This window comes from Hyla sarda, unplaced genomic scaffold (assembly GCF_029499605.1).
Source record: "Hyla sarda isolate aHylSar1 unplaced genomic scaffold, aHylSar1.hap1 scaffold_1104, whole genome shotgun sequence".
Lineage (NCBI taxonomy): Eukaryota > Metazoa > Chordata > Amphibia > Anura > Hylidae > Hyla > Hyla sarda.
This window is the reverse complement of record NW_026607724.1, coordinates 89,956-97,454: the sequence shown is the minus strand read 5'-3', so window position 1 is coordinate 97,454 and position 7,499 is coordinate 89,956. Positions and strand designations below refer to the sequence as shown.

General features: G+C 43.0%; 2 non-coding genes across 2 annotated transcripts; both read right to left on the bottom strand.

Moving 5' to 3' along the window:
- Positions 1-4,542: 4,542 nt before the first annotated feature.
- LOC130300903 (U2 spliceosomal RNA) lies at positions 4,543-4,733 on the bottom strand. The gene has a single exon (XR_008851644.1). It is a non-coding gene; the product is annotated as a U2 spliceosomal RNA (small nuclear RNA).
- A 2,093-nt stretch (positions 4,734-6,826) lies between these two features.
- On the bottom strand, positions 6,827-7,010 carry LOC130300907 (U2 spliceosomal RNA). Its single transcript, XR_008851647.1, has one exon. It is a non-coding gene; the product is annotated as a U2 spliceosomal RNA (small nuclear RNA).
- Between the last annotated feature and the right edge of the window lie 489 nt (positions 7,011-7,499).

Sequence of the window (7,499 nt, the reverse complement as noted above, 5' to 3'; positions counted from 1 at the left end):
TAATGTCCCTTTTAACACTCACAATTTCATTCTGAACATCCACACCACAGTCTCTCAATCTATACAAAAAGGATAGACGGGCATTTAACTTAACATATTGTTCCCTCTTAATAGCAGCAATTTTATAACCAAAAGACCTAAAAAAGGATTTTGTTTTCTTTTTAACCCATTCCCACCACAAAATAATGTTATCAAACTCACTTTTCCTTTCACGCCATTTTTTATATATGCATTCATACTGGTCTCTCACATCCACACTATCTAAATGTTTAATATTCATCTTCCACAAACCTCTCCCATACACAGCATTCTGACCCACATCAATCTCACACAGCAAAGACTCATGGTCCGAATAACAAACAGACCTCTGTCTGTAACTTAATGCATTAACATTCTCAGACAAAAAACAATAATCTAACTTAGAGTGAACATTCCCCCTATCTGCATGATAAGTGCATAAATTAGGACTAACTTTGCATAAATCCTGAATATCTTTAAACCTAAAATCTGAAACTAACTCAAATAATTTTCTTCCTGATATATCAAATGCTTTCTTACATAAGTCCACATTCATATCTCCAACTAAAATAATAGGTATTTTACCTTGAACATAAAATTTTAATTTCTCAAACAAATTTTTTCTTTCATTTTTGCATGCAGAAGCATACACATTTATAACACGAAACATAATACCTTTATAACATAAATTAACAGAAATACACCTACCAGGCTCAATAACTAAATAACTTTCAACAGAAATTTCAGGTGATTTAATTAAAACACCCACACCATCATTCTTATTCACTGAACTCCCAGACCACACACACCGACCATACACCCATTCATCCTGACTTACTGCGAACTCAATACCACATTCCTGCAAACAGAAAATTGAAGCATTCTCTTGTGCTAAAAAACTTAAAATAGCAGCTCTCCTAGCCTTATTTTTAAATACTCTCACATTTTGAGAACAAATAATAATGCTCATAACTATATACAAACACAAAGCAGGTATAACATAACCATTAGAAAATAGGTGATTCACTACCTGATATCATTTGCATATCAAGTCCCGGCAAACCTATTGAGAACACATAGTAAAACACAAAGCAGGTATAACAAAGTCATTAGAAAACAGGTGCTTCACCACCTGATAACATTTCATATCAAGTCCCGGCATATCTATTCACCACTTTCAGCAGTCTCCATAATGTCCGTTTCCAGCACTTCAAATGTGTTCCTGGTTTCTGGCGCCAAATTCGTACTCTCCTCACCACGTCTTTTTTTGGCGGACTTCCCACCATGCACCAGCTTGAAGCCATCATTATTTTCATCCTGGACATTATGTTTCCCACCACCCTCCCTGTTACACAAACTAGTCTCTCCAGAGGACTGAAACTCCTCTATGTTAGCAGGATCAGAGGGATGAACAGATTCAGCTGTGTGAACAGGGCTCTGCACTCCCTCAATCACCTCCTCCAGCTTCCTAAAGGCATCAGCCACCGCAACTTGTACATCCACAGGTTTCTGAGGAATAACTTTCAGTTTTTGAGGGGCCAACTTCCTCACAATTTCCTCCCCTCTTGCAGCACTTGCATAGCTTGGTCTTTTTGTACCAGGACAGTCTTTATAAACATGCCCTTCCTCACGGCACAGGTCACATTTTTTTGTGTTGGGGCAACTCCCCGCATGGTGACCAGTACCATTACAGTTCCGGCACACCTGTCCCTTAAGGCAGCTCTCTTTCACGTGGCCAAAAGAAAAACAATTGCGGCAATAATAAGGCTGTCCAGCATAGGATAAATATCCCCTATGTCCAGCAACTGAAAAACTAGCTGGGGGATGTTTAAAGCCACCAACACAACTGGGATCCACTTTCAGTTTCACAACAAATTTATATTTGCAATTAAAGATTCCCAGTACATTGGTCTGTTTTTCACCTCCACGCACAGAGTCACAATATTGGCGCAGAAAACTTTCAATTATAGCCACATCCGTGAAAGGGTTATAAACATGCACAAGGACAGTTTTTTCTTGAAACCCAAACAAAGGAGTAATCTTCACTCCCTCCATCATGGGGTCCTTGCTGAAATTTCTCAAACGTTCATAAACATCAAGGCACCTACCTTCCTGCTCAAAGGTGACCTCATAAGAACCCTTGCGAGGAGCCTCATTAACGCTGAATATTTCTGACTTGTCCACTCCAAGCTTCAGCATGATGATGTCCCGAACCAGGTAAACAACATTGTTCTTCACAGCACTTCCGGGATCCACCTCCAAACGAATGGTATTCTTCAGACCAGCCATCTCTCCAGGCAGAACTGTCGGCACGAAACCACAGAAAGAGAATCCCTTCCAGCAAACTGGGTAAACCCAGAGATCGCACCCTCAGGCGAGACCAAGGCAACTGCACTTGATCTTAGCCAAAAGGCAGAGAAGCGATAACCGTGAAAGGGGCGGGCCCAACAAGGTGCCCTTCATGGGCACTATCACTGCTTGCTGTCAGGGAGGCTGCCAGACAATTTTCCATGCACACTCTGGGCTGGGGGGCAGTCAACCACCAGTACACACAGCAGAACCTAAACCCATACCATTATTGCTAAGCAGCAAGACAGGGGCCCATTGCACTCCCACGGGGCCTTTTTAAATGCAATCCATAACCCGGATTTGCCAGGAACCCTTCTTACTCCTCCTACTTGCATGTGACACTGGGCTTAGGATCTGCATAGGAAACACACACACAAGCACACACCTACCTTTGTTGCCTGCAGATGCCTCCTTGGCTGTCCCCAAACGGTATCAAACCAACACCCACGGGAAGCTGTAAGCATAGAGGACATGCCTGCACCCCATTGGACTTACCTGTGTGGGTTAAACCCGGGTTATTTGACAACCTATGGCGGTGATGGTTCTGCTCAGGCAGAGCAGTGCTGATGCTCCTCATAAAGCTGTCGCTGCTGTGAAGGTTCTAGGTGACATCACAAATCCCTATGGTTACATACACAACAAAGCTGGGTTGTTGTTTTTTACACTCTGCAAGGCCTGTGGAAGTGAGTGACATCATAGCACTGTAGTTCTGAGGGTTCTAGATGGATGCAACAATCTCCTGTTGCTTCTATGAAGGCCATAATAGACGACATCACCAAACAGCTCCATAGTCACATACACAGCAAAGGAGAGATGTTGTTTACACCTAGTGATGTCAGTGGTATTGAGTGACATCACAGCACAGTGCTAAGGCTCCTGGGCCTGGACACAGCAGCGGCTGCAATATCTCAACGGAGAATACGTTTATATATATGTGTGTGTGTGCGCGTATATATATATATATATATATATATATATATATATATATATATATATATTTCTCCGCCGAAATCACTTTTAAACCCATTTCCACCTTTTTTTCCCTTCTCTTCCTCTTACTTTTTTTTCACGTTTTTTTACGTTTTTCTCCTTTTCGCCTCTTTTCTGGGCGTATTATTCTTCTTTTTCTTCTTTTTTTTCGTCTAATGCATACCCCATCAGTGCAGCAATGCTTATTCAATACCGCCAGCAGATGGAGACACTGGGGGATAATTTTCTAAGGATTTATACTGATTTTTCCTGTCTGAATTTGTCGCACAGAAAGTTGCAGGCCAAATATGTGTGACATTTCTGCGACTTTAGCTTCTAGAGCATTTTTACAACATTATACATAGGTGCTGAATACATAAAAAGCGACTGTTCAGCGACAGACAAGTCGCATCGGCTGAAAGTAGGCCAGAATGTCAGTCCATGTTGGAGCAGGTTTAGATACAGTCTAAAGTATAGATCTCAAAGTCTGTGCACAGAATTTAGCAAGAGCCTCGCACCTTCTGATGCATCAGGTAGGTGCACAATAGCATAGCCTAACCCTCTGTACTTTGGTCTATATTGATGCGGGACATAGACAGCCAGCTGATGACCAATCCATTAGTGCAATGGATGGCTGGAAGCATTTGTCTTTGCCTTTGCAATACCACAGAAGCAATGCATGGTCAATGTACAGCAATGACACACCTGTGTGAACAGCCAGGAGACCCCCCCCCCCCCCCATGTTATGTTACATAGTTACATAGTTAGTACGGTCGAAAAAAGACATATGTCCATCAAGTTCAACCAGGGAATTAAGGGGTAGGGGTGTGGCGCGATATTGGGGAAGGGATGAGATTTTATATTTCTTCATAAGCATTAATCTTATTTTGTCAATTAGGAACATTCAGCACCCACCCGCTATCAAGGCAGCTGCCTATCATGTCATGCCCTACCTGCACAGGTGTGCTGGCTACTCAAATGATCCAATTAAGGAGGCCATTTAGTCAGCAGCAGCAGAAGTCCTGTGCCTGGACGCTCCAACAGCGGCCAGACACAAGCAGAAGCAGAAGCAGCAGAAGCAGCAGCAGCACCACCTTTTGTTTTTTGGCTGCTGCAGCAGCAGCAAGGCCCACAGGGCTGGCTAGCTGGCTAGCCAGCAAGCAGGTAGCAATGAAAGTAGGAATCTTTCTTTTTAACCCTGTAAGGGGGTGGTGCACTGTACCCGAAGATACTGCCATATCGGGTCAATGCATAGGGCGACGGAAGCAAGCTTCGAAATCGGCCCCCGTTCTCAAAAATCCATTTAATATATGGTCCCCAGATAGGGGACGTATCAGATATTAAACTGATAAGAACAGATACTACACTTGATCTTAGCCAAAAGGCCGAGAAGCGACAACCGTGAAAGGGGCGGGCCCAACAAGGTGCCCTTCATGGGCACTATCACTGCTTGCTGTCAGGGAGGCTGCCAGACAATTTTCCATGCACACTCTGGGCTGGGGGGCAGTCAACCACCAGTACACACAGCAGAACCTAAACCCATACCATTATTGCTAAGCAGCAAGACAGGGGCCCATTGCACTCCCACGGGGCCTTTTTAAATGCAATCCATAACCCGGATTTGCCAGGAACCCTTCTTACTCCTCCTACTTGCATGTGACACTGGGCTTAGGATCTGCATAGGAAACACACACACAAGCACACACCTACCTTTGTTGCCTGCAGATGCCTCCTTGGCTGTCCCCAAACGGTATCAAACCAACACCCACGGGAAGCTGTAAGCATAGAGGACATGCCTGCACCCCATTGGACTTACCTGTGTGGGTTAAACCCGGGTTATTTGACAACCTATGGCGGTGATGGTTCTGCTCAGGCAGAGCAGTGCTGATGCTCCTCATAAAGCTGTCGCTGCTGTGAAGGTTCTAGGTGACATCACAAATCCCTATGGTTACATACACAACAAAGCTGGGTTGTTGTTGTTTACACTCTGCAAGGCCTGTGGAAGTGAGTGACATCATAGCACTGTAGTTCTGAGGGTTCTAGATGGATGCAACAATCTCCTGTTGCTTCTATGAAGGCCATAATAGACGACATCACCAAACAGCTCCATAGTCACATACACAGCAAAGGAGAGATGTTGTTTACACCTAGTGATGTCAGTGGTATTGAGTGACATCACAGCACAGTGCTAAGGCTCCTGGGCCTGGACACAGCAGCGGCTGCAATATCTCAACGGAGAATACGTTTATATATATGTGTGTGTGTGCGCGTATATATATATATATATATATATATATATATATATATATATATATATATATATTTCTCCGCCGAAATCCCTTTTAAACCCATTTCCACCTTTTTTTCCCTTCTCTTCCTCTTACTTTTTTTTCACGTTTTTTTACGTTTTTCTCCTTTTCGCCTCTTTTCTGGGCGTATTATTCTTCTTTTTCTTCTTTTTTTTCGTCTAATGCATACCCCATCAGTGCAGCAATGCTTATTCAATACCGCCAGCAGATGGAGACACTGGGGGATAATTTTCTAAGGATTTATACTGATTTTTCCTGTCTGAATTTGTCGCACAGAAAGTTGCAGGCCAAATATGTGTGACATTTCTGCGACTTTAGCTTCTAGAGCATTTTTACAACATTATACATAGGTGCTGAATACATAAAAAGCGACTGTTCAGCGACAGACAAGTCGCATCGGCTGAAAGTAGGCCAGAATGTCAGTCCATGTTGGAGCAGGTTTAGATACAGTCTAAAGTATAGATCTCAAAGTCTGTGCACAGAATTTAGCAAGGGCCTCGCACCTTCTGATGCATCAGGTAGGTGCACAATAGCATAGCCTAACCCTCTGTACTTTGGTCTATATTGATGCGGGACATAGACAGCCAGCTGATGACCAATCCATTAGTGCAATGGATGGCTGGAAGCATTTGTCTTTGCCTTTGCAATACCACAGAAGCAATGCATGGTCAATGTACAGCAATGACACACCTGTGTGAACAGCCAGGAGACCCCCCCCATGTTATGTTACATAGTTACATAGTTAGTACGGTCGAAAAAAGACATATGTCCATCAAGTTCAACCAGGGAATTAAGGGGTAGGGGTGTGGCGCGATATTGGGGAAGGGATGAGATTTTATATTTCTTCATAAGCATTAATCTTATTTTGTCAATTAGGAACATTCAGCACCCACCCGCTATCAAGGCAGCTGCCTATCATGTCATGCCCTACCTGCACAGGTGTGCTGGCTACTCAAATGATCCAATTAAGGAGGCCATTTAGTCAGCAGCAGCAGAAGTCCTGTGCCTGGACGCTCCAACAGCGGCCAGACACAAGCAGAAGCAGAAGCAGCAGAAGCAGCAGCAGCACCACCTTTTGTTTTTTGGCTGCAGCAGCAGCAAGGCCCACAGGGCTGGCTAGCTGGCTAGCCAGCAAGCAAGTAGCAATGAAAGTAGGAATCTTTCTTTTTAACCCTGTAAGGGGGTGGTGCACTGTACCCGAAGATACTGCCATATCGGGTCAATGCATAGGGCGACGGAAGCAAGCTTCGAAATCGGCCCCCGTTCTCAAAAATCCATTTAATATATGGTCCCCAGATAGGGGACGTATCAGATATTAAACTGATAAGAACAGATTTTTTTTTTTTTTTTTTATTGAAAAGGAAATATACAATACATAACCAAGTAAATCATTCAAAAAATTACATATTCATCTGAAAACACATGAATAACACATATTTGACATATACAATATATACAGGAAGCATGTCTTTACATGTACATATAACAAAAAGCTTTCCCTTCATGACTTTCCCTCAGAAAAAATAAATTGCAGCGGATTCTGTCCCTCCAACTGTCCCTTCATATCAGGATATAATCTGTAAGAAAAGAAAAAGAAAGACAAATAAGAATACAATCATAACCAGTACTTCCATTTTTTGTGTTTCCAGATCCCCTCTGCATCATCAGAACCATAGTTTTTCCTATCACATAATACGTAAAGGTAAATTTTACCACGGATCATGCCCAGACATTCCTTCACACTTACTTCAGTTTGATTGAAAATCCTAATATTCCTTACATCCCACAGAACCTCTTTTACACAATTTACTATGAACCATAACACTCTTGCCTTCTCTCTCTCCACTGCACACA